Raw genomic sequence first — 25,708 nt, forward strand, 5'->3', positions numbered from 1 at the left:
GAAAATGTATGTGTCCTTTCCAGTTTTCCCCCCCTATTTGCATCCATGTTTGTAGAGCCATCCGTTCCATGTCATACCGCTGATGATCTTTTCCGCTTTGCTGGCTAAACACCACACCAGGCGATGGAGAGCGAGTGTTCAGAAGTGCAGAACAGAGACACTGATGGGACCAGATTAATTAACACACAAACACAGAGACACAAACACATATAGAAGTTTAGATGTTTTCTTGATGCTACACACGACTGGACATCTCCCCACCCTGTTCAGGCTCTGGGTTATTTTTGAAGTCAGTCAACCATCATCTTAATCTGGTCTCTTCATTTCGCCCGGTGCTTCGGAGAGGAAAGCTGTGTGGGAGCCGTGTGCGCATATGAAATTGCTTACATTATATGCTGCAATGTTTTTCCAATGGGCTGGAACATATTAAGCTGAAAATGAATAGCGGGTCTTCTCGACACCATGTTGCGTGGTGCCTAAGCCTTCACTTCCTCTTCTTTGGGTGCTCCATCATGACGACAGCTGTCACTTTTATTGCGTGTGTATGTGTCTGCCTGTGTGTATGTACTGTGTTTGGACCATATGCTTGAGACTATCTGTATTTATGCCAGTGTTCCTGGCTGTCGTGTGCGACGGCCCTCTATAAAAGGTCATGTGTTGAGACAAAAGATCACATCTTTTTGACTCCTGCTGGAAGAGAAGTCATGCACATCTATTTGTTTTATTACATTCATACAAATCAAGAAGATGCATAAATGATGCTCATACAGCTGATTATCATAAATATGACATCTTTTATATAGCCCAGAAGGTGAAGTGTGTGTGTCCAAGTCGGCGTGTTCCTGTGCATATGTGTGTCCGTGTGCATGCTTGCATATAAATGTGCATGTGTGTCTGCACGCGTGTGTGTCAGACGGTGGCTCATTGGTATGCTGAGTGTCTCCCGTTCCCCTGTGGTGCTGGGTGGGATAGGAAGCATCTGTCACCTCTGCAGAGATCCAGTATGCTGCCGACTTAACCCTTAAAGTGCTGCATCACCTGAGGGGTGCTAAAAGAGAGAGAGAGAGAGAGAAAGTGAGAGAGAGCGAGAGAGAGAGAGAGAAAGTGAGAGAGAGAGTGCTATCTTTCCATTGGTAGACTGAGCCAGTGTGGGAGGGTCTACTGTCAGGATTTTTGGCTGTATTAATATATTTATGGGTGGAGCAGATTGAGGATTATGACCTGTCCCAGCTGGAGGTGGAGCCTTGTTGCCGCAGCAACCAAACACCTTGACAAGCAATTAAATGGTAAAGAATATTGCTGACAAACTGCTCTCTCTCCTTTGCTTTGTTTCTTTGCCTTTATTCATCTTTTTTTTCATGTGCACTGGTTTTTGTTGAGATAAAAAATCTAAAACATAACAGCGAAATAAGACTACCAATACATCACAAGTTTTAGGTTCTTCTTGTGGGCTTTGCTGAACACCAGGTTTGCATCAAGGATATGCTTTATGCCCAGACTCTAAAAGAATGTGCAAAAACACTACAGATAAAGAGCAAGTCCTAAAATCATTAGATGTCCCTTGCAATAGTTGTTTGTCCAACTTTAAAATTGTTTCAAGTAGAGGCCACTAATAAATTGATAAAATGCAAATAAAAAAAACATCCAGTAAACTCGAAGTCTGCCCTAAAGTCTCCACATAGTGAGATATTGCCTTAACAACCTCTAAAGAAGGTGCCCAGGAGGTTTTCCGGTCAGAAAGTCAAACTTCTTCATTGACTATGGGGTTGTGATGCGTAAGAGCATTTGTTCAACTTGTTGACCTGTCTCTAAAGGTGCAGTGATGAATCCCACTTCAGCACCTTGTATGCTGGATCAAGATTCTCATGGATTACCTCAGAAATTACCTTTTATTACATCAGATTAAGCCCCAATCTGTCCATGCAACTCCCATTCAAGTCCAATATACCTCAGGAATGAGACACTGCGGTCTCTAAAGTTTTTAAGATCCTCGCTTGCATTAAAAATGGTGAATATAAATGCATTCCATCATGCTTTATCCCAGCTGGGGTCATAAGGGGTGCTGGTGCCTATCTTCAGCTGTCTACAGGAAAGAGTTTGGGTACACAGGGAAAACAAGCAACCATTCACACACAGAGTCACACCTAAGGAGAATCTAGAGAATCCATTTAAAGGAATAGTACACCCAAAACATGATTAGCCTTCATTTTCTACTCACCCCCATGCTGAACAACACTCTGGAGTACTTTTTTGATATCTCAAATGCATCTGGAGATCTGGGAGGCTTCTTGCTGTCTGCTGACATTCAAATAATGGAGGTCTATGGTGACCGAGACAGAAAGGTCCATAAAAGTCCAGAAAAAACGTGTCAATATTCCTCCATACTGCTCGTCCAATGTATTCCAAGTGTCCTGAGTGGGTAGCATCCAGAATTTACTCGAAACAAAGTCATTTAGAATGTTTTTAGAGCATAAACAGTAGTGTATAGGATTTCCTGAAAGCGCGCGCCGGCGCGTTCATGACGCTACGGAAGCCGGCAGACCAAACCAGATGAAAGTGCGCATTCAGCATCTGCTCTTCCAATAATGCAAGTGTAGAAGAAGAAATGTGCCGTTTACCTGTGCAAAGAAAGAAACAAAGAAAGAAAAATGTCTGAGGACTTCAGTGTTGAGGAAGAGCATGAGTTCTTTGCCGAGCTGAATGCGCTGGTTTGGTCTGCCGGCTTCCGTAGCGTCGTGATCGCGCACGTGCGCGCTTTCAGGAAATCCTATACACTACTGTTTAGGCTCTAAAAACATTCTAAATGACTTTGTTTCGAGTAAATTCTGGATGCTACCCACTCAACACTTGGAATACATTGGACGAGCAGTATGGAGGAATATTGACACGTTTTTTCTGGACTTTTATGGACCTTTCTGTCTCGGGCTCAATAGACCTCCATTATTTGAATGTCAGCAGACAGCAAGAAGCCTCCCAGATCTCCAGATGCATTTGAGATATCAAAAAAGTACTCCAGAGTGTTGTTCAGCATGGGTGTGAGTAGAAAATGAAGGCTAATCATGTTTTGGGTGTACTATTCCTTTAACCTCATGTTTTTGGGCTGTGGGAGGAAGCTGGAGCACCGGAGTGAGACCATGCAAGCTTCATGCAGAAAGACTTTGGGCCGGGAATCAAACCCAAAACGTTCTTGTTGCAAGGCAGCAGTGCTACCCACTGCCTCATTCTCCTCTCAACAACCACTGTTGCTTCTGTCAATGAGCCCATCCAACAGGATCAGGAACAATCTAAACCCAGGCCTCTCACTAATCAAACAGCTCTTTATAGTGGAGTCCAACTCCAACTGACATCGAGCCCAAATGTGTCCCAGTAATATCGAAAGTGTTCTTGTGTTGTTTCTACAAGCTGCCTCTCTGCTTCTTACTTCTGCAGCATCCCCTGAGAAAACCAGCCTTAAGTCTTTTCCAGATGCAGAAAGCAAAGTAGAGCTGACAGCCAAGTTTACAACCTATAAGAACTTTAATCACAGCCATCCTTCAGAAAAATATTTATTAAAGCTATGCTGTAACGGGGAACATGTATGTTGACAATATCTTCCCAACAAATGAGTAGTTCAACAAACAATTCTAAGATCAAAATCTTTTTAAATAACTCACAAATTAATTGAATAATATCACACAAAAAACTTGATGGCCGTGATGTGTTGACGTCCGTATGTTGCGCTCAATGGTATTTCTTAATTTTGCAGGCCAACCTGGCTCTGGTGTACCCACACTATGCTAAACAGAGCCGAGGTGATTTTGACTTGCCTGGCGAGACTTTTGACCCGGGTCTACAGCGTCAGTGAGCTGTTCCCACTGGCACTAAAAGCCGACCTTTTCCCGGGTTTAAAAGGGTTTTTGGGCCAGAAAGGGATAATAGACACACAATCCTGCACACTCTCACCTAAGACAAATTAGAGATGCAGATTAACCTACCTTTTTACTGACTGTGGGAGGAAGCCAAGGTACCTGGAGAGAAACCAGGCATTCATAGGGGAGGCATGCAAACTCCATTCAGAAAGGGGCCAGGAATCAAACCCAGGCCTTGAGCCACCATGTACCTAAAGAATCGGAATTGAAAAACATGAGCTAGCATAAGAGCAAGCAGCTGTTATTTAGTTAAAGTTAATTAAACTAGAGGTTAGCTAACTTGTTTGTTTTTTCTGTATAAACCTTTGTAATGCACAAAAAAGTTGATTTAGATGCACCGTTATTAATCAAATGTAATGAGTTACTTGCAACAGTCCTTTATTCTTTGTACTCTGAAAAAAATCTAATCACATGATCCGTCTTGCTTAATATTGCTATTGACATGATATGATGCAATTCAGCAATATGACATAAAATGTTTTCTCAGCATGATAAATAAACCGCTATTATCTTACATTCAGCCTGATATTTTATCATCAGTAGAGTTTGGAGCATCCACTTTTAGATTGTTTGCTCTAAAATCAAATACAAGTTAAATAAACCTGGCAAACTATAGTTCCTGTTCACTAAGAAATGTCAAGACGTTGAGATGCTTGTCTAAACATATTTTTTTTAAATGTCTGGTTTATAACTGTTTATCTTTAAAGTTTTTGCTTTATTCAGCATCTGGATAATGTTAAAAGAATAGAAAAAAAAATGATGTATTGAGTTTTTATTCCTACAAGTGCATGTGTGTGTGTGAGAGAGTGTGATTCTGTCCTTTGGGTGTCATTGACGTCCAGTATAAATCAGCCGGCTGTATGAGCGTCGAGCTGCAGTAAATTAGCTAGATTTTAATTGTGTCTGTAATAGATGACTATAATTAGTCAAGGCTCTTCTTCAACCTTTACTGCCCTGATATAATCATCTTCCATCCAAACTATACATCTTTTTCACATCTCCATCTCTCCATTCTTCATCCTCACATTGCCTGAAGGGACAGAGGAGATCTTCTCAAAGGGTTCCCCCGACCAGAGAAAGTCCCCCTCATCTATTTCAGGATTGTTTGAAACCACAAAAAGAGTTGAGTCATCTTCAATTCATATTTAGGTTTGTTAACCTTCTACACAGAAGTTTGCACATAAGATTTGGATTTAGGACTTTTTTTTATTTTTATATAACCAAAAAACAAGCCAATTTTCATTTTAACCTCCACGAAGGAGGTTATGTTATTAGGAGAGTTTGAGTGTGTCTTTGGCTGGGACCGAATGCTCACCCTAACCCCTAGATCCCTCAATCACTATATAGAGTAAGGACTATTTAGTGACTTTATAGTGAAATCAGTTAGCTTACTGTCTGGATAGATGATCACTACTTTTCACTCTCAATTGGTCACGTGACTCTGCCTTCCCGAATGGTGCCTGCGCTATCTTTGTTATCTGCAGTTATCTCCTTTACTGACAGTCGGCCGCTGTGACAGCAAATCCCATAATGCTTTGCGAGGGGAGCTCTCCTCGTTAAGCATTCCAGGATATATCCGATCGTCTAGTGACCATGGGTGATCACTATTTTTCAAGGTGCATTGTGGGAAATTTCTAGTCCACTACTTTTTAATCCACTTGACGTTCAGACACTCATTTAAAATGGCGTAAGCACCATATAGTGCCCTATATAGTGATTAGGGTGGATATTTAGACACTGCCTTTGTTTGTTTTTCTGTCTGTCTGTCTGTCTGTCTGTCTGTCTGTGTACACTCAAAAAAAGGGATTCAAGCCCCTCTTTGAGGTGACACCATTTCTTACCATTCAAAATACCAAAAGTAATTGGTTTAATAATGATTTTGTAATATTTAATTGATGTAACACAATATGTATGAACATTTTATGGGTCATGCAATGTAACCTAAAATTCTTGAGTTCACTATAAGATAGAAAACTTTTAACCAGTCTGACTTAATGATCTGAATGAATTGTCTCTGTAAAGTGCCTTGAGATGAAATGGCGTTATATAAATTGAAATGTAATTGAATTATAAGGCAGCCTTGTGAACTTATAAGTAAAGTCTTTCAGAATAATTTTATTGTAAATTTGGTGTATGTAAACATTTCCTTTTAAATTATTATATATTTTTTAATGTGTTGAACAGAATCAATAAAATGATACCATGCAGATATACAGGTGCTGGTCATAAAATTAGAATATCATGAAAAAGTAGATTGATTTCAGTAATTCCATTTAAAAAGTGAAACTTGTATATTATATTCATACATTACATACAAACTCATATATTTCAGATGTTTATTTTGTTTAATTTTGATGATTACAAATGACAACAAATGAAAATCTCAAATTCATCATATCAGAAAATTAGAATATTGTGAAAAGGTTCAAAATTGATGGCCCCTGGTGCCACACTCTAATCAGCTAATTAACTCAAACCACCTGCAAAAGCCTTTAAATGGTCTTTCAGTCTAGTTCTATAGGCTACACAATCATGGGGAAGACTGCTGACTTGACAGTTGTCCAAAAGACGACCATCGACACCTTGCACAAGGAGGGCAAGACACAAAAGGTCATCGCTAAAGAGGCTGGCTGTTCACAGAGCTCAGTTTCCAAGCACATTAATAGAGAGGCGAAGGGAAGGAAAAGATGTGGTCGAAAAAAGTGTACAAGCAAGAGAGATAACCGCACCCTGGAGAGGATTGTGAAACAAAACCCCTTCAAAAATGTGGGGGAGATTCACAAAGAGTGGACTGCAGCTGGAGTGAGTGCTTCAAGAACCACCACACACAGACGTATGAAAGACATGGGTTTCTGCTGTCGCATTCCTTGTGTCAAGCCACTCTTGAACCACAGACAGCGTCAGAAGCGTCTAAAGAGAAACAGGACTGGACTGCTGGTGAGTGGTCCAAAGTCATGTTCTCTGATGAAAGTAAATTTTGCATTTCCTTTGGAAATCAAGGTCCCAGAGTCTGGAGGAAAAGAAGAGAGGCACTTCATCCACGTTGCTTGAAGTCCAGTGTAAAGTTTCCACAGTCAGTGATGGTTTGGGGTGCCATGTCATCTGCTGGTGTTGGTCCATTGTGTTTTCTGAGGTCCACGGTCAACGCAGCCACATACCAGGAAGTTTTAGAGCACTTCATGCTTCCTGCAGCTGACCAACTTTTTGGAGATGCAGATTTCATTTTCCAACAGGACTTGGCACCTGCACACAGTGCCAAAGCTACCAGTACCTGGTTGAAGGACCATGGTATCCCTGTTCTTAATTGGCCAGCAAACTCTCCTGACCTTAACCCCATAGAAAATCTATGGGGTATTGTGAAGAAGAAGATGCAATACACCAGACCCAACAATTCAGAAGAGCTAAAAGCCACTATTAGAGCAACCTGGGCTATCATAACACCTGAGCAGTGCCACAGACTGATCGACTCCATGCCACGCCGCATTGCTGCAGTAATACAGGCCAAAGGAGGCCCAACTAAATACTGAGTGCTGTACATGCTCATACTTTTCATGTTCATACTTTTCAGTTGGCCAACATTTCTATAAATCCTTTGTTTTTATTGGTCTTCAGTAATATTCTAATTTTCTGATATGATGAATTTGAGATTTTCATTTGTTGTCATTTGTAATCATCAAAATTAAACAAAATAAACATCTGAAATATATGAGTTTGTATGTAATGTATGAATATAATATACAAGTTTCACTTTTTAAATGGAATTACTGAAATCAATCTACTTTTTCATGATATTCTAATTTTATGACCAGCACCTGTATGTGGATTTGTTCAGCTAGCAAAAGTTCATTTTTTTCAGAGTCATTTTTATGAGTGTACAGGATAACTTAAGACAGATTTTAATGACATTTTTACCAAAGGTACAAATTTGCAAGGAACAATCCCTTAAATTTTGGTGATGATCCAGATCAACATCTGGATCCAGGATTTTTTTTTTTTTAAGATTCTGTGCATACAGGTATTAACTTATGGTGGAAGTCGAAATATGTAGGGGGAAAGGAGCTTCTTCGCAGAGGTCTGCACTCTTTGAGCATTTTCTAGATTTTAATGTAATTCGGAGATATATGTTAATTTTCTGAAATAAGAAATGTTTGACTCAATCTGACAACAGAGAATTGTTTTTATTCTCCTATCTTACCTCTTACAAAAAAGTAGTATTTGTTATAAAATTGTATTTCATCTTTAAAAATGTTGATTCTACACAGAATGTAACACATGTTATTTAGTAAGTTATTGACCTTGACTATATCAGCTAGCTACACTGAAAATAACCAACTCATAAGATTTACTTAAAAATATATTGTAAGTATTTGCAAACAAATGATTTAAGTAAAATTTTATGCTGTAATATAGTGTGTGGGATTGCATTCGAGTCAATGAGTCGATGCAATCAACTGGTTTTCCTTAGATAGAAAACTTTTGATCAATTTGACTGTATTATCTGGTTGAACTGTAAAGTGCCTTGAGATGACATGTGTTGTGAATTGGCGCTATAGAAATAAACTGAACTGAAATTGAATTGAATTGAATATCAAGCAGCAAAACACTCATTTGCCAGTATCAAGTGAATTTACTTTCCATAAGTTGCAGTTGTGAAGATATTAAGTAACATTTACTTAATTACATCCAAGTTGTAACTTAGATTTATTTAAACAAATTAAGTAAAGAGTACTTGTTTTTCATAGGCACAAACAGCGTTTTACAAAAAAATTCAAGGCAATAGAGAGACAAACAACCATGCATGCACACCTAAGGAAATTTAGAGAAGCCAATTAACAGTCATGTTTTTGGACTGTGGGAGAAAGCCAGAGTACCCAGAGAGAACCCATGCATGCACAGGGAGAAGATGCAAACTGCATGCAGAAAGACCCCAGGCCAGGAATTGAATCCAGAAACTTCTGGCTGCAAAGCAGCAGTGCTATCTACTCCACCCCTGAGCAGCCCTCTAAGTTGAATCGTACTTTTTAAATATCCAATAAAAAAAGTTTACCACCCTCTGAAACTGATATTTTCGACATTTGTTGCAGAAACATATTCATATGTAAGATCAAAAATATTTAACTTACACAAACATCCTCAAAACAACTTAGGGTGAGGGTCAGAACAGAAACAGCCACTTAAGCTTTGAGAAGGGGCATAAAGATTATGTATTCCTCTATTTAAATGGAAAAAGTAAGTGCAAATATGACATTAATAGTAATAGTGCATTATGTTGTACCGCATCGGAATTTGTACCGAAAAAAAGATAAGGTTGGTACGACTTGAAAACAACAAATACACAGTATTACGTATACACCACATCCACCACAGATCTGGTAATATAGTCACTACTCAAATATGCAATAAAAATCTTACAAACCTACACACTGGAACAGTGCAATTTCCACATTTAAGCCAGTCGTCCAGACTAGTGGACTTTTAAGAATGCAATTACAACATTCATGAAACAAAATCAATGCAATAAAAAAATGTACTGCAAAAACTATTTAACAATTAAAATCTCTACTAGATATTCGAATAAAGGTATCTGTTATTTTTTGCGAAATACCATATACCTTATTCGGCAAAAATTTTAAAAGATTCATGACAGGCAACCTTCCACTAAGATTAACTGGAGCCCATTGCTTATTCTTGGCATTTGATGCCACGTTTTCCTACACTTCGATGATAAAGCCATGAATGCATTTAGGAAATCAATTTCAACTTCAGGGTGTTTACTTTTTGGGACAATTTAAATCCATCCAACTCCAGGAAAAGTTTTTGGAAGACTTCAAAAGTGTAGCGCAAAGTGGGAGGGTATGCCAAGTTCAGGGCATACAGTATATCAGTCCCATGAGCAGCGTGCAAGCTTTTGCAGTACTGTTGCACCCTGCCAAAATAACTGTCATCGGGACTACCTCTTGCTCTTTGGGTGATTCTATAACGTCTGGACTCCGAGCAAAATCATTTCTGCTGTGAGCTACAGTGCGTATGCACCATGTGTGCGTTTCAAAACGGTACATTTTTAGAGTAAAGTTTATGTAGTATTTTTAGGTTTATGTACAAATGACTGTACTATTAAACAGTTATATAGTATAAGGAAGTCTAAGTAAAACGTACTCTTTCCCCAAAATTCATGTATTACATTAAAAAAAGGTTTCCTTTTACTTCAGAAACTCTAGTTTTTATTGAAGCTTGAAAATACAGAGAAGAAATTATGATGAATACTCTAAAAGAGGTTACTGCACCAGAAAGTCACTTTTTTCAGTGTATGCCGCTAATGCTAGACAATAATGACAGGTCATAATGGTACATGCAGTCATACCATAATCTATAGGTGCGACCATGGCATTGTTTTGCAAGTCTCAGGTAAATCTTTATCCTCCTGTCACACGCTAGAACTCTAAAAATTTTAGGTTATAAAGTTTTAACACGTAAGGTAGGTATCTGCACAAAGAAATGTAAGTATTTAAGAGAAAACTAGCTAAAGCCAGAAGAGCACTATCGGCATTGTACTACTAAGGCAAATCAGTGAATGGTGCAGAGATGATCCCACAGAGGTGAAGAGTTTGGATGGAGAGGGAAAAAGAGCAGGTTGTAAAGCATAAAAGCAGAAGAAAGAAAATTGGTGTTTATCTGTAGCACTAACAGAGGAGCTAAAAGGTTCTGGTTTAAAATCCACAATAAAATGAGCAACTTCTGAAACATAGATTTTAAACACAATCCCAACTTTAAAGTCCTCCGTTTTTCTCTTTTTTGTTTAGGTCAGCACATGCCTGCAAAGTAGGGAAAGGTCTCTGTTGAATCAAATGTGCAAACACAGCAGTCTTTAGTAGGTTTAGTGTTTAGGGGTATCAAGATGGATCCACTAAAAGTGAACAGCTTCAAACCTCCCTAATCTGGGTGCAGGTTTTAAATGTTGTCGGTTTTGTGGCCGCTTTGACTCCATAGGGCCTGCTAATCAAAAGAAATGTTGTCCCATTGACCCATTTAGCTCATTGTGACGTATTTCGTTTAGCTGAGCATAGCTGGAGGGATAATGATTCCCCTCAAACACTTTAACAACCGTATCTAGCAAATGTTGTTATCTTTTTAAAAAACAAAATACAGCTGTGGAAATTTTTATTTTATCTGACTATGTAGTGTAACGTTATTTAATACTTAGACAAACTTTATTGTCATTTTGTGTATACAGAGTGTATACAAAAACAAAATTCAACAGCGAATGAGTAGCTTTCAACAGTGAAATGAACATTTCCATTTATAAAGTGCAGCAACGAACAGAGTGTTAACAGTGTGGGCGAAAAGGAAAACCAATTTAAAGACATGGTGCAAAAGTCATTGATATGGAAAGGTTCAGTGCAGTGCAAAATAAACAAATATGGTGTGAAATGCAGGAAACATTGGGTTGTATTTAAAGGGATTATGAAAAAAATCACCCATGTAGTGCAAATATGATGTTTACAAGTATGATGCAGTGTTGTGATTAGAGTCTTCATTAGAGTTTAAAAAGCTCAACAGTGTTATGGGAGTGGGGAAAAGGCTGTTGCAGAACCTGCTGGTCCTGTAGCAAATGCTGTGAAGGTTCTTCCCAGAAACTAGCAGGGAGAACAGTCCATGTGAGGGCTCGCTGATGATGATTACTTTCTGGGGGAAGGATATTTAGTTAGAGAAATTAACTTTATATGACAGAATCAGCGCCATCGACCCATACCCACCAACTGCATGGATGGACAATCTCACCGTATTGCCTCTGGCTGAATGATGTTACATCCACGACAGGTAACTGAAAAACAGAGCGTGATCCAAGTCTTAGCTAGCTGCACCAAAGGCCAGTGGGGAAGTGGCGGCCTAGTGGTTAGGGCATAGGGCTTTGAATCCTGAGGTTGTGAGTTCCCCCCACTCCCACAGACTGCCACTCTGGGTATCTGAGCAAAGACCCTTAGCCCCACACTGCTCCACTGGCGCTGCACAATGGCAGCCCACTGCTCCCCAAGGGGATGGGTTAAATGCAGAGAATTCATTTTGTTGCTCTGTACTTGTGACAGTAGAATGACAATAAATTTGGATTCTATTCTAAAACAACCATGTAGCTGGCTTTGGTCATTATAAACAGAAGAAACAGTTGTTTCTTTATGGCAAATTGTATTTGCATAGCTGGGGGTGTAACGTTACTTAAGCCAACACTAATCAGTATTAATGAAAGACATTATTTAATTTGCATGGTAAGAAGTTAGACTTGCCCTTGTTTCTTTGCTTTTAACCAGAGCTGTTTAGGGTTCTGCTTTAAACCTCAGCTACCATCATTTTTTGTTTGCCAGTGTCAGCAGGTATGGCATAAAAATTCTAATTGTCTGTACTCTGTAGATTTTGCCAAATGACAACAAAACAATATGCTAATTCTTAAGCTCCATGTGTAGTGTCCTTTGCTGGCTTGTATTTATAGTCTCCAGTTGTCGGTTTGGTTTGCTTCCATCTAACTCTGACGTAACTGTGACTTGGACAGAAAAAGGGTGTATACACCCAAGCCGGTTTCATATGGACGTGACCTAAATGCTACCCTATTAACAGAAATAAGGCTTTACAACACATTTACATCATGTGCTACAAACTGTTTCATAGTTTTGAGAAATTCTGTGTGCAATTCTTCTGTCAATTGTTCTTCTAACATGATTAAAAAACATGGAGTCCTCTGATCAAATTATTAAAAAAGAGAGTTAAATATGATAAGGATGTCAAGTTTGTTTTAGAATTAGTTGTTAAGACTTAGACCTGTAAGTGCATGCATGGTTTGAGTATCAGGGCCTTCCTCTGATACTCTATAATGCACCTAATCACTAACAAGTGTGAGTGACAGAGGGGCTGGAACAATAGAATCTGACATACCTGATGGCCTTCACCTGATAAGGCAGGACAAAACTGAAAAATGTTGCTGCAGGGAGATCCATGCACTGATTAGGCCTGCATTCGATTCCTCCGACCGCCGATTCATCAGTGTCCACCAGCACCCGTTTAGAGGGTTCTCCGGTGTCAGCATGGTCACATTGCTGCCGGGACCTCGCCAATCTCTGTCGTGCAGCATCAGTGTCCAAGGGAGCAGCAGCTCACCCTTGGCCCTTTCAAAACACAAACATACACAGCAGAAATGTTCAGCAGAGACATGCCCCCAATCACAGCAACAAATCTGATAGAGTGTGTATACTAACCCTTCCTGATGTTCGGACCACACGTAGGTTCAAATGAGACTAAACACATACACATAACCCAACTCTAGTCCATTCTGAGATATGACCCCCACATGGAGTTCCTTGGTCACCAATCAGGACCACTTTGTCAAAGCACAGGTAACCGTGACGACTCTAATCCCTCGGCAATCGGCCGATCATTCATCACCGCCTTGGGAAGGAGAACAGGAGGAGGGGTAGAGCAGGAGAAGCGGGGAAAGGAGGGGCGGGGAGGGGGTTGACACAGACAGGGGTAGTGGTGCAGACAAATGGCCACCAAAATTCCGTATTAATCAGCAACTGATTTGCTGCCCCTTTAAAGCCAATACCACTTAAAGACTTGAGATAGAAGATAGGGAGGAGCGCAGAGGATGGGAGAATAGTAGAAAGTAGGATCTAAAGATTAAACAACCCCAGAGAAGAAACGGTATGAAAAACAAATAAAGGAGGGAACAAGAAATGGAAGAAAATAAAAGTGGGAAAGTACCCTATTGGAGTCTAGTGTTGCAATAGGGGTTCATGTTGTGACATAGTAAAACGCTGGCTTTGATTCTCTACACATACACAGAAACACACACTAGTAACCCCCCTGTTGATTTGTCACTGGAGTTGATCAATAGCTGTGATGGAAACAGAATCAGCTCAGATGGATTAAACGTCCCAGTGGCTCTGACGTTATTTTCCCATTAAGAGAAGGCTAATCATTACCTCGCACGCACACAACAACAAACACTCACAAACACACACAAGTTACATACATTCATACAAATCCATAGAGCAATGCACACATCCCTGCTTTGCAATGCACTCTCATATCAGTCCAAGCAGCCTTATCAACATGAAAATGACTTTGCACACATAACGGTCCTTGTGTCTGACAACACACAAACACGCACAGATACACACTACGGATCCCCAATTAAGAAAAGCCAAATCCAAACGGCTAACAGTGTGACTGTATCGATCTGAGCCGGCTTCCCTCTACAACAACACAGTGTGCTCTGAAAGAAAACACCACACTTATCACATAAACTGACAAGAAAGTAGGACTTAACACACGGTTCCCTTTTCACCAGGCTGCTGCTATAATCCTGATCAGTGATCAGTCTGAATAATGCAGGTCCTTGTATTGCATAATTTATTGATTAAGAACACATGTAAATCTGCTTTGTTGGTAATTAATTTACATTATAAAACATATAACCCAAATATACGGTAATTAACATCAGGTTATCCTGTCAATTTCATTGCTGCATGCATTCTTCTACTACAAATATTTGTGGAATGATGGGCCACTCTTAGGTGCTCATCATATGACACAGTACCATGCTGGATGTACAGTAAGACACCAATGGACTCTAGAGCAATAAATATATGTTATTTTGAGTGACTGATCATGCCTGTCTGTATGGCAATCCAGTGGACAATTTTGGCTTTTCTGCTGCCTGAATAACATCTCTTTCTTGATAATTTTAGGTCTAAAGTATGGTGCCATATTTTTTGAATTACAGCTGTTTGTCAAAGGTTAGACTCTGTATCCTTAAGTCAGTGAAAAAAGTTTTTATGCCTCAACATACCACAACATTTGGATAGTTTCATTAAAAAAAAGAAAATAAATGTGAGATTTTAAGAGAAGAGAATCTGTGAAAAACACATTGGTGTGAATTTCTACAGCACAAATCAAAGAGGGGCAACAGTGGCAGGGGAGGCAGGGCAATGGCGTGACTATTGGTTGCTTAGGGGCCCTGACTTCTTAGGGGCCCCATCACTGACACCTGGGTGTCCCCCTATGCTAATGTGGACTAGGATGTCTCTTTGCAGATGTAACACATGGCAGATTTCAGCATCATGGTGAGCCGTTTAAACACGACATCAATAGCAAAGCAGACAGGGGTACTTTAAATCACTATGTTAATAACTGTCTATAGTTCATTAGATGGTTGGTAAAAAATACACTCATATAATATGTTTCAATGTGTTTCTATGGGTATTGTACTTCATATGGGGCCCACTCAGATAATATTGTTTACGGTCACTACGCCATTGAGGCAGGGGTTTGTCCTTGCCACCAGAGGGTCTTTGGTTTGAACCCCAGCTCTGTTTGTCTCAGTCTTTCTGACCATGACAATTTTACTATCGGAACATGTTGGACTCTTCTGAATTGGAAAGGCACTACATAAGTGCAGGCTATTTACCATAGGAGTTCAGTGGGGTTCATGTCGAGATGAGTCAGGGTGGTATTAGATTTATGCTTAATCTTTACAAAAAAAAAAGACTGAACTGGAACACTGGAAGGCTAATAAATTAACCTTTTATTCCTAATAGTTAGAGAACCACTGGATGATAACTGAATTATGGTGCAGCATCAACAAGGGGTGAGATATGAGTCCAGAACATTACAGGTACAAAATCATGTTCAAACGCTCATGGTAAATGGAGCTCTATACTACAAAAATACTGAACACAGTAATAAAATCATAACAAATAATAATTGAAGATCCTATAAATGATCTATTATAACTTTTATGGTTTTCAAGTACATCATTGATCAAAGACACTGTGGAGGATGTAAAAACAATTTCTGCAGGCAAAACTGTTTTAGTTTTTTTAATGGATATTATATATATTTTTTAACCTAAGGCATCCTTCCTGTACCAATTAACCATAAACCTCTGTGCCAGAAGGCTGTTTAGCAATGTGTTAAGCACAAGACAGTAAATACTGTGCGTGACCAAGGACGCCAAGGTGAAATGATACATTATACGACGTGTGATGAAGGAAACGACACAAGCCAGAAGAGCAGAGAGAAAGAGAAGGAGAGTGATAGCTCTGCAGGGAGGAAGCGTGAGACCATCTGCTGTTGGCTACCTGCTGCCACCCCCTCCACCCCGCTCCTTCTCTCTGCACCTACCTTCCTTTTTTTTCTCCTCATTTCTCCTGCAGTCTATAAAGATACTGAGTCAGTTAGAGGCAGAGAACCCGTGTATCCACACTAGGGACTCCACAAACACACACATGCCCATACACACAATAGAGCGAACAAGCAAGACGTTTCCAGTTAATTTGCGCCTTTAAATTTCATATTTATTTTTTCCGTCAACCGGGTTTGGTCCATTTCTTCTGTTATCTCTCAAGATACTTGCCGCTTTTCACCCGCATCTCTTTGTCACTAAACACGCAGACATGCAACATACACAAAGACTCAACATCCACACAAAAAACATACACACCTACTGTGAGAGGGCCTCTCTAATGGATTCTGAAGATTCCAATTTCCCCTCTGCCACCAAAGACAGAAAACCCTCTGAGCTCAATTACCCCTGTCTCCCACTCACCAGACGAGACCAGACACGAAGACACACACACACACACACACAAATCTTGGATGCTTCATAGGTTGTAATCATGGATACACACACACACTGGTTCTTGCACACCTTAAACCGCTGTGACATGTCGGGAATCACACAATCAGAGACCCATAGTTGGACTGAGAGGAGTATTAGTCTAAGGTAGATTTCACATGATAGAAGCTAACTGGGGAAGGGAGGGGAAGAAAAATTGACGTGGAGGTCAGGGTACAAAAAAGAAAGGAACAGAAGGTTGAACAAAGAAAGAAGGTAAGACAGGAGGATAGGACAAGGTAGAGAAATATGAGAGCAAACGAGGCTGGAGTGGTGAAAGAAGATGTGAAGGAGATACGAGGGCGAAGCGGTGAGGAGGTGCAGGCCTTGGGCTTTTACACAATCCACTCTTCCAGAAACCTTATTAAATTCTACAATTAGCTGAACGTCTTAGGCTATAAATAGGCTCACTTTTCCCATTCCGTTGTGTCAGTCAGGGAGCCAGACTTCGACTGCAGGGGGAAACAAAACAATTTAAATTATAGCGAGGCTCCCTTTTTGTCTGGCCACCCTTTTAACGGGATAATTACTAGACTATTCATTCGCGCTCGGCCAGGGCGATATATCACCTCAGCGCACCGCGGCCCGGCTCTCAGTGATAAACGTCTTTTACCGGAGAGGAGGAGGAGGAGGGTAGATACTGAGGGCTAACGTGTGCCCGTTGATATCAGTTTACTGTCTGCTGCTGGCGTACACCAAAAGCCCTGTCTGCGTTATTGAATAGCCTCCTGCCAGATTCTGGAGAGCACGAGTCCATGCAAACTTGGTTTTCAGAGTGACACAGGCTCTTTCCCCAGGGCCCCAGCTAAGGAGAAATGAACGAAAAGGAAAGATAGGGAGATTGGAGGGGGGAGTGAAAAGGAACTATAGGAAGCGAAAGACATCTATTATTCAGCACAGCCCCGATCCCTGCATACGCGCGCCATTAAAAATAGGAAATCCATAGCGGAGACAAATGGCTTCTAAATGAAGCTCTACAGGAGGAGAACGGAGATAGGGACCCCTGTCACATGCGTTTTAATTGTCTCCCGAGGCGATAAGGGGATTTATCGAATTCATCGTGCCAGTATAAGGGCTTTTAGGAACTATGACGATGAGTGGCTGCAGAAATAACACAGCACGTGTTTGTTTGTTTTTAAAAAACGTTGAGCAAGATGGGAATGGAGAGCAATTAGACAAACACAAAGCTTGAAGAAGCAAGGGCTCAATATGATATAATTAAAGGGAACATTTATATTTTTTAACATGAGCTAGGATTGAAGTTCGTAATAAATCAATGACGATGTTTTGCCGATTATTTTGATATTTGGTTTTTCTTTTAGCTTAATTTGGCCTGTTGCTTATTTGGAAGCTTCATAGGTCATGTTTTCAAAAACAGAAGTCCAACAGTTTTGGAGCTCTTCCTGGCATTAGTGTTCATTAGTTATTCATTTGACTAGCAAAGGTAAAATCCCCCAGCCTGCTGAGGAACACAGAATATTTGCTAAAAAATTTTGGGGGTATTTTGAAAATGTACAAAAAGGACATGAGAGGGAGAAAAAGCATTTCTCAAGAAGAAAGCACTGAGGGTGAAAAGGCCTTAGAACGGTTTGGCTGATGAGAGATGTCATCAGTCACATACTCGGTTTTGATAAAGGGCATGCCCTAATGATCTCTAAAAATGTTGGCATAAGATATGACAGAAAGCTTGTGCAAAGTATTGTCTAGTTTCAATAAAGAGTCTCAGAACTAGTTGTAGGCAAAGAATAATTCTTGAAATTCCCAATTCAGTGGCTTGTGTCAGCAAAATGCAACGGCTGATCATTATTGTCTGCAGCTGGTTAGAATTGATCATTATTTGCTTTGAGTTAATAAAAGCAAACTTTAAATCTAGCCATTAGTGTAACCGTGTACTGTACTGTAGATGCCTGGAAGTGGCGTCCACCATCAAATCAAGGGGTATGTTGTCGTTTTCATTAGATGCGTTACACTTTATCAGTGATTCTGCTGTGAAGGAAAAGGAACTTGTTATGTTTTTCCAAAGCAGGGAACTTAAGAAATCTAAGAACTTAGTAGACTTTCACTATTCTGATCTACAGGAAGATTCCTACAACCATGTTTTAGAGTCTGGTTGAAGCAAATTTATTCTCCTACGCTGACAACAATACTAACTCAGATGCTTGATTAAAATTTTAAAGGAGGAAAAATATGTTCACATAAAAATATTTTTATTTTAATTTAAATTTTGACTCTGGTTTATCTGCACAGAAAAAGGTCCCAACAAGTATAATCTCAAGGCACCAGGAGGCATACAGGTTTAATTTATATAAAGTGACCTATAGTTAGTTCACTGCAGTCATATAAACTGATTTAAAGTCAGTCTCATATGTCCGAAATCAATCATTGCTTCAAAACTTTGCAGTCCAGTTTTGTGCATTAGGGTAATTTTTTGTCAATAAATGGAAAGACCAGACAATTTAATTGACTCGCTGAGTTTGCAGAACCCAAACTCTGAGTAAAAGGTAAAGGTAAAACAGAAAAACCATCAGCAATGCATTTAGAAAACCATAAGCTCTATATACACTACCCTTTTAAAACTGTGCCAAGATCGGTCCAAAAATGGTAACAGAGATAACTGTTGAGTGTAAATGGCACGCACCACTGAACCGGACCGCGCCGGACACAACTGAATCCGTGCTAAACTGGTACTAGTTCATCAGTAGGGCTCAGAGGGGTTCAGTTCTGGCTCAGGTATCAGGTAAAAAGAGTGCATGAGCAAACCGTGGCATATCCTTACAGTCAGCCTCCGTAATCATGAAATTTCAGACATTCATAAAAATGCAAGCTTCCCTACGGTGCCACACAACTTACGTCTGTCGTTGTTTTCTGCATCTGTAACCCCTGATTAGACTATTGTTTGTCGTATCCACTTTCCAAAAGCCAACACTGTCAAGTAAATTCACCAAAGGCTGCCTACTTCACCTGACTCTCTGCAAACTTCCTGAATGTTACGGGCACCACCATGTTGATTTGCTTGTTTAACTCTAGAGAGCAGTAGTACCGCAGATCCTCACTAGAAAGCGTGCTAGCGTGGTGTGTAAATGGTAGTAAGAAACCAAGCTCAGCACTGTTAATAAAACCAAGCTTGGTCTGATCTTGGCACAGATCAGTTTTCATAGGGTAGTGTAAATGGGGCTATTGACAGATGTAAACAGATGATCAGATCCTGAGTTTCCATGACTTAAAAATGACAAGAGGTGTAAAACTATTCAAACTGTGAGCATAGTTAGTTAATTAAACCCTCCTACAGAGCAGCAGAGTGCTAAGTCAATTTCCTGTAAATTGTGGATAATGTTTCAGACCTATTTTTATTTGAAAGTCAGATAAGTATTTAAATGATTATGCAGATTTTTTTCAATTAGATAACAAAACCTTGCTACAATACCAACTGCGTGACACAGGCATTGTAAAAGCAGAAGAGATTAGCAACCCATTCATTTCGATTTATTTTACCAGAAAACACAGCTGTCAGAATGCAGTGACTCCACGGTTCTACAGTTTATTTGAAGAGGTTTATGATAGCAAGGACGAGTTAATAGAAGATGTTCTACAATACCTCTTGTAGCCAAACTTTATTAGCTGTTTATGTTTTGTTCATAATTTTCTGGTTGTTAGCTGTTGACGTTAATGTAGTTTGGTTTCGAGACACGGACCATAACTTCTGTACAGCAAGGATTTTATCTATGATGTTTCTCAATGCTATATCCCACAGGGCTATAGATATATACCATTAATAAATGAACAGAATCTCAGGGTAGACAGGTTTATTCACCTGTATTTATATTCTAGAGTAAAAGCTGTTTGTAGATATCGGGAAATATTCAAGCTATGTTGAAATCCTACTGTTTGGTAATTCCAGTTTTTTTTTCTCTCTATCTCTTCGTCATTCCTTCATTTAGACGTGAAAAGTCATACCCAGTGGTGCAGAGTTGCATTTCTTCAAGCAAGAAAGGAAAACCCTTCAAACATGATGGAAGAATGGATGGAGAGGGAAAGAGAGGTTTTCCTGGAGGCAAACCTGTTAGAGGCTGTAAAGCAGTTTTTAGAGGTGAGACTTCCTCTTCCAGCCACTCTTAAAAGAACAAACAAAAAACAGCCAGAGTACAATTTTTGTTAACCCAGAAAACAAAATGTTTTACAGGCTTTTTCTAAAATGTACTGTAGCAATCTCTCTTTGAAAATGGTTTAAAGGGGATCTAAAATGCAGGCATATTTCTAAATAAAGCCAGTCTCTGGTAAGTCTTTGGTGCCATTCCATGCTTCTATAGAGACTCTATTTAGATAAATTGGCATTTCCCCTGCCGCCACATTTAAAGGATACACCAGTTACCCACAATTCTAATTTGAGTCATGCTGTTTTTATTTGCGCTGTGGAAAAATACACACAAACGCGCACATCACGTGTGCTCTGTTCTTCCAAAGCTCACAGAGGCATGTAGTACGCGTGCTTTTGTTGTTAAGACATTACAAATGACCCCATTAAAGTTGATGACAAAAGTAATTAGCGTTTAATTAGAAAATGAGCACTTTTTATTATTGTTATAATTAACCTCCACTGATGCTACAACTGACCCTCGTTGAGAAGCAGATTACAGCAATGTTAAAAAAAAGAGTGCGTCAGAAAACATCTCAGTTTTACTCTGATTTAATGCAAGATGCCTCAAGTCAGACAGGCCTGATATATTGGGGGTCAGTTCAAAACAGACTCATGGTCTTACATTTGGCAGCTAATAGCTTTCTTTAATCACCAGAGTACCGCAGTGAATATGCACTGTTTTAGGTGACTTATGAGTAACACAATCATTGATGTTTGCTAAATACTAGAATAGAAAGTAAGAGAGGATTTTTAGAGACTTTATTTTACACAGTCCAACATTTACAAACAGTAAGATTACCTTTTATGGAAGCATCAAATTAATTGAGGTACCTGGAGTTACACCTGTAAATGTATCACCTGAAACACTCTGCTTTCCTCTGTGATATTATACGTCATGAAAAGAATTACTGACATTAAGGGATTAATGATTTTTCCAAACAAAATTAAGATATTTTTCAAACCAATGTTATGATTTTAATTAGATTTTCTTTTTAGACTAATCAAAAGCATATAGATGTTTTACCCCAGGATTTCATTTTTTTCTATTAGTTTGAAAGCCTGTTTGTCCAGAGTTCATTATGGCAGGACTGTTATTGTTGTGTGGGAAAAAGCGCTTACTTCTTCATAAATGCATGGATCTTATTTTAAGCCAAAACCTAAAGGGTTGAAGCGTTGCAAAGTCAGTGTCTTATTCTTAAATGTAATGTGACCAAAATGGAGTGCCTCTCTGATTTTTTTGTACAACTGTGGTTAGAATTCAAATGCAACTAAATGCCGGTTTCAGAGACAAGAGAGTCAATAAGTCTGTGTCAGGCTTTGAAAAATTTTCAGATACTCCAAATTTCTAGATTTATCTGTTCAAGCCATTAGATGCAGACTGCCCAGCTATCATACCGCTTAGCTGGAAGTTGCACTTTTTTCTAAAGAAAATATATTGGTACAAAAAAAAAGCACCTAAACAACAGAACAATAGTATAAAGAAAAAGAAAAAAAATGCAAGAAGCTAACAATTCTGAGACAGTGGCGTCGGCTGAAGGAGTTTTTCCTAAAGGAGGGTTGTTGGTTCAAGCCCAGGCTCCGGCTTTCAGTGTCGTTGTATCCTTGGACAAGACACTTCACCAGCATTCCCTGCTGATGGTGGTCAGAGGGCCCCGTGGCATCAGTGTACGGCAGCCTGCCTTCTGTCAGTGAGCCCCAGGGTAGCTGTGGCTACAATGTAGCTTGCCACCATCAGTGTTTGAGTGTGTGCCTGAATGGGTGTTTGACTCAATGTAGTGTAAAGCATTTTGGTGAAGTCCTCTGACTTGAAAAAAGGGCTATCTAAGTACAGGCATATGCCATTTATTTAAAGTAAAACCCTACCAGAAGGCTGTCCACAGGAAAAGAAGCCATTCCGACCAAGGAAATACAAAGATTAGTCATATCTTATAGTCTGATTAAACTATTACTCGGAAAAAGGACCATTGTTAGATTCACTAAAGGGTGGAGCTTATAAGCGTCAGAACACCATCCCAATTTTACAGTCAGGGGTGGCAGGAGGATGTTTATGGCTGTTTCAAAAGCAACTAGTTTATTAACTTAACGAAAAGAAATGCCATTATGAGGAAAGAGAATCTTCTGAAAAAGATAAAACAACATCTAAAGACATAATCCAAGAATATCAAGCTATTTTAGGTGAACAATGACCAAAATGAGTTAAAAATGGAGGACAACAAAGCCATTACTACACTTTGTTTTTTTTTTTTAAAGGTAGGATTTCTGTCTAGAGCTAAAATGAGCAGAGCTTAAGAGGTATCTGTGAACAAGGTGGACTACAAATGGGTGAGGAATAGGCCAAAATTCCAGCAAACTGTTGTTAGAAGCTTAAGTAATGATGATTAAAAATGTTTGACCCACCATGAAAGAGTAAGGAAATCTGTACTCTGCAAACAAATTTTCTGGTCATTCTAGCAGGCCAGTTTACTTTAATTAATTAACTGACTTAATCTAAAACAGGAAAAAAACAAAAAACTTTTTTTTTTATGTTACATTTAAACTTTTGGTTTGGTCTAAGCATTGTTTGTATTCAGATATTGTGCCCATTGTGGCTTGGTTTAGTCTGTGGCAACGCCCCTGCTAAAAGCCTTTTTTGCCCATTAGGGGCATGGATTTAGGCAAATTAGTCATTAAGAGTGAAAAATGTATCTGCAGAGACCAAAAAGGATGTTTTGCCTAAGTGGAAATGTAGATGAGGGCAAAATAAGTGGCTTTGTTTTCTAGAAAGAATGTGTGAGTGTGTAAGCATGCGTGTGAGCCTATAAGTGTGTGAGTGTATGTGTGTGCTGTCCTTTGTGATGGATGAACGACAGTCGGCATGGCAGCTCATCTCCTCTCAGGCGGCTGGGTGACAGAGAGAGATGTTACAGCGTACAGACAGTACAACTGCCACACAGCCAGGCAAGCAGGTGTCTCACAAACACGCACACATAAAAACACACATTTATCCCCAAAGCATGCACCTGTGTGCACCATTAAGACACTCCAGCCTCACCTCCACTTCCAGGGCTTCTTTGTCTCTCTCCTGCCCCCCATTTCACAACCCTTCCACCTCTGTCCACCCTTTCTGTCTACCTGTCTCTCGTCCCCCACCCCATCTTGACTCAGCCCATGTTCCCTGTAAGTGAGCTGTCTCTTTGTGGGCGGTGGCCTCCTCGTCTAGTTCGACGTCTCAGACCTGAGCCTTTCAAATGATCACCACCCCAACCCCCCCCAAAACACTTTTTTCACCACCTCAAAATATTTCCCATCCCAATCAATAGGAATTCTATGAATATTTCACGCACCTTAGGCAGAAACTGGGGAACCGAGGGTAGGAGGTGTGTCCTGGTTCCTGGGGTGTAGTGTGTGTGTGTGTTGGGGAGTGAAGAATGGGTGGAGGGGGAACGAAAGGGGGGGATTATCGCTGTCAGGGCGCCAGTGGTGGAAAGATTGGGGCTTCTCTTCCTGAGTCCGACAGGGCCAATAACTCATTAGAAGGAGAGAAATGTAGAGGTTAGGATGTGACAGGGGTGAGGGAGATGTGAGGAGAGCCTCCCTCGTCTATTCCTAATTTCTGCCTCGCTTTCCCCTTCTCTCTGTCTTCTTTTTCTTTTCCCTATCCTCCTCATATCTCTTTTTTAATAACAAACCACCCCTCGCGCACACACCGATACACCCCCTCTCTTCCCTCTTTCCCTCAGCAGCTCCCTCTAACCCTCTTCTCCTCCTCTCCTCCCTCCTTCCATCTGTCTTTCTTGCTGCAGTGCCCATGCTGCCAGCCAGTATAAATCACATCTCCGGGCTTGGCTGCAATGGGCCTGAAAATAAAAAGGCATAAAAGTGTCGGGATGAGCTACGGGCTGGAGGGGGGGAGAATTCCTTTATGATGGGTCTAAATCCTCCTCCCACACTGCTTCTTGCAAACACACAGAGGCACACAAGCACACGCACATTGCTTGCAGACACATGCACAGTGTGAAGCCTCCCCCCCAACCCTCCAAACAGCAGTACTTTGGATGGCCCTCTTTTTCCCCTACGGACACCTGTACAATCCCCCTAACAAACACCCCCTCTCAGCCACATATCATATTAAGCTCTTTGTTGGCTGTGATCAGAATTGAGACGTCTCCTTGCAGTGGAGCCTGACTAAAACTCTATCCCTGTTTCTTTTATCTATGTCAACCTTCTTTTGTAATTTTTGCAAGCTGAAAGATTGAAAAACTTATTGTGCTTCAAAGGGTATCCATACTCCTTTAATTGTGTGACATAAAACATCATTTTATTTAGATTTATGATTAAAAAAAATCAGACAACTGTGGTATGCATTTGTACTGAGTCTCCCAAGTCAATACTTTTAGCTCTTTGAAATATTGCTCAAGCACAGCCCAACAAGACCAGCTGCTAAATATCACCACAGAGTCTGAATTGCATCAGACTCTGGACTTTGACTAGGCCATTCCCTCATATATCCCTACTAAATTATTCTGCATCCACCATCATTCAAAATTGGGTTGGTGTGTTTACAGTGATGTGAAGTGTTAATTTTCTGTTACACATAGCATACACATAGTACAACATTTGGGTACCCAAAAATTGTACTCAAGTAAGAGTAGAACTACTGCATCATATTTTTACTCACGTAAAAGTAAAAAGTAGCCATCCAACATTACTCAATATTACACCAGAGTAAAAAAAGTACTAACTGATCATGACATTATCTGATTTAATGTTTTAAAAATTATGTAAATCTGCAAGACATGTCATCTGCAAATTTTGAAAATGAGATAAAAAAAAAAAATATATATATATATATATATTGAACACCCAGTAATTAAACAGTAATAAGTGGAAGAAACAACAGATATTTTCCTATAAAATGTCTGATGTCATTATGGATAGTATGAAATGTTTGCAGATTAGAATATGGCAAGATATTTTCTTTTACATGATTCAGTGAACTGTTTGCTGTATTTGCTTTTGACC

At 39.9% G+C, this 25,708-nt stretch overlaps 1 long non-coding RNA gene across 1 annotated transcript; it reads right to left on the minus strand.

Moving 5' to 3' along the window:
* Window positions 1-212: 212 nt before the first annotated feature.
* LOC119793200 lies at window positions 213-14,228 on the minus strand. The gene is made up of 4 exons (XR_005282074.1): window positions 13,151-14,228; window positions 12,831-13,060; window positions 3,975-4,099; window positions 213-1,048 (listed from the first exon to the last, which is right to left on the minus strand). It is a non-coding gene; the product is annotated as an uncharacterized LOC119793200 (long non-coding RNA).
* Window positions 14,229-25,708: the final 11,480 nt, after the last annotated feature.

Source organism: Cyprinodon tularosa, unplaced genomic scaffold (assembly GCF_016077235.1).
Source record: "Cyprinodon tularosa strain WSP-4 unplaced genomic scaffold, ASM1607723v1 ctg443, whole genome shotgun sequence".
Taxonomy (NCBI): Eukaryota; Metazoa; Chordata; class Actinopteri; order Cyprinodontiformes; family Cyprinodontidae; genus Cyprinodon; species Cyprinodon tularosa.